This window comes from Malaclemys terrapin, chromosome 1 (assembly GCF_027887155.1).
Source record: "Malaclemys terrapin pileata isolate rMalTer1 chromosome 1, rMalTer1.hap1, whole genome shotgun sequence".
Classification (NCBI taxonomy): Eukaryota; Metazoa; Chordata; order Testudines; family Emydidae; genus Malaclemys; species Malaclemys terrapin.
Window position 1 is genome coordinate 55,699,726 of NC_071505.1, and position 2,945 is coordinate 55,702,670.

Genomic DNA, 2,945 nt, shown 5'->3' on the forward strand with positions numbered 1-2,945 from the left:
GTGGCTGGCTGGGCTTCTCAGGGTGGATGCCAGGGCCACCTTACTCCTCCTGAGAAACTATGGCCTGGCTTGGTTCAAAGAAGCCCTCTAGTCTAGATGGAGGTGCTAACCCCCACCCCCTTAGGCTGAGTGGGGAGCAGCAAAGAGGTATGCATGCTCTCATCTTGCAGCAGTGCATTTTCTTTCCCTACCATTGCCCTGCGGAGGAGGGTTAGTGCAAGCAGCTAGTCTTTTCCTTGAGATTTTGTACTGGCATTTAATTGCTGACTATTGTTAATGCTGACTAGCCACTGCATTGCTGTTTTGTTTGGGTCAAGATAGAATTGTTTGGGTTTCCATGTATCTCAGTACGTTATGTCACAACTTTGGACATGGACCTAGGATAAAAATTGCAAATGCACTTACATGATTTAGGAGCCTAAATCCCACCTTTTAACCTGAGTTATGTACTTTTGAAAATTTTACCCCTAGTCTTGGCAGGGGGTAAATTTATTGGGCTGTTAGGGCCAGTATCATAGGAAGGGATATAAATTCCATAATTCTGGGATTCAGCAAGTAGCTAGGACCAAGAGACTGAGCAGCAGAGATTGCCTGGAATCTGTGTCAATTGAAGCTTTAGTTCTATCTACAAGGGTAGAGACTGTAGCTTAAACCTCGTGTCCAGGCCTAGTTGGACTGAATGGTTTCTTTGGATGGGTAGCCACTTTGACCTTGGGATCAGCCACTCAGAACTAAGGTTGGTTCATGACCAGGCTGAGGATCTATAACCCCGTTTCCCCACAAAGATTATGTTCATTGCCCTCTTTTGTTTATCTTCTTGTTATTTATTTATTTGCTTAATACAGTTGTGGTCTTTGTGCCATAAATTATCTCTAGCTTGGCATCCTCTGGGCAAAGAAGCATGACTAAATAGCCCCATTTCCAGATATCCCAACTGGTTCCACATTCATTTCAGGATCTGCTTCAAAGCTGGCATCACTGTAATACTCTTCATGGACTCACCTCAAACTTTTAGGCCCAGATCCGCACAGGTATACTTTCTGCAGTTTAGCATTATTTAATTATATAAAGCATTATGGTTTATGTACAATATAGTATAACTCTATATGCGTGCATACCTAATATAGATGTATAATGAGTAAGTGCTCCAATGTGAATCACTCCAAATTAACTTTCCCTGGCTTTCGCAGATTTGACCTATGAACTTAAAAGTTACAAGGAATTAATGGCCTTAATACAGGTATAAAGGTAAAATGACAAAACTGTGGGTTTTGGGGTGTGGTTTTTTAAATTACTGGGATTTATTAAATACAGGTAGTTTCATGTAAGTGAAATATCTCATTCCTATGATTTGACTAAATATACCCATTTTCTGATCAGGTAGCACAACTACTATGCAAATTAAAACATGCTTTTGCATAGCATTGGTGAAGATGGCTGTCTTCAGAAGCTGGAAAAAAAAGTCTGGGCCTGATCCTGCCTTCCCAGTACTCCTAAAGCTCCCTTTGTCTTCTAAATGCTTTGCAACAACAGATTTGATTTGAAAAAGATTAAATAAAAGTTCAAATCATCCTTTGACTTGGATCATTGTACTTTTGTTGCTGGTTTCTGTAGGAGTTCAGAGCACAAGGAATGTAGGACTGGATTTATTAGCTAAGTATAATAGGCCAAATCCTCAGCTGGTGTAAACTGAAATCAATATAGAAGTCAGTAGAGCTATGCAGATCTATACCTATGTGATGTGAATGTAATCTAAATCCATTCCATTCTGAAAGCTCTGCCCATTCGGATTAAAATTAAGATATTTCTCCAATTTGAGTCAATAAAATTATTACACAAATAAAGAAAATTTGAATGTTCTCCATTAAAAATGCACATTTATCATCAATGACTAGAAAAGTCAACATGCCACTAAGATTAAAACTTCTTTTGTTAGGAGAAAATTCAGAGCCTGCTTTCACTAGTATTAACAAAATGCCTACTAGGTTTATCAAGGAAGGGTGAATACCAATAGAAACACAAAGAATCAAGTCAAGGGGTGATCAGCTCTTTGATCTTTCCTTCTTAAAATCAGATCTGGGCAGTGATTATCTTTTTATTGTACTGCTAAAGCTCTTGTGCTTACACAGAATGGCTTTAAGAATTCAATACCACATCCCTTTCTCAGGCAAAACTCTCATTAAAGTCAATAGTTTACATAAGTAAGGGTTGCAGAGTTGGACCCAAAGGCTATATGTATGAACAAACCTATTTTTTTGCATATTTATTACACTGAAATATTTCTGACTTTTTTTAAAATATACAGTAAAACTAAGCAGGCAGAAGATTATCATATATACAAACAATTTAATTACTACTTTGACTTCTTCCAAGTAGAACGCTTTTATTGTAGGAATTTTATTTATGGATATCAGTAAATTAGCTCTTTCCGCTCAGAGTTGCTGAAAGAATGATTTGCTTAAGAAGATTAGTCCTTTCAATGCTCAGAAGTAGTACTGGACAAATGATCCTAAAATTACTATAGATTAACTCCATTAACATCATCTTCTGAACATTTTTATAATGGCAGACCTTTCTGTGAAAAATCTTTTAATCTGACCTTTTATGTGTCCCTTCAAATCAAGTATCAGCTATTAACACACATTTTTCACATTTAAATTTCATTTGTTATGTTGATGCCAGTAAAAACCAATGATCCTCAAAACTATTTTGAGCCAAGCAGTGAAAGCACCAGTCTGATCTCAATAAAAATTCATCGGCTCTAGTAATTCCCTCTGATGAGTGATATAATTCAGCAAATCTAGTGACAGATGAAGTGGATGTACTGTAGGAAAACATGTTTAGGTTTGGTTTCTCAAGTGATTTGTTGAATCTTTAAGCAAGTTGTTAGGTTTCACGTAGGTTCTAGCTTAATATGATGAAATGCATTAAAAGTGATGCGTTGC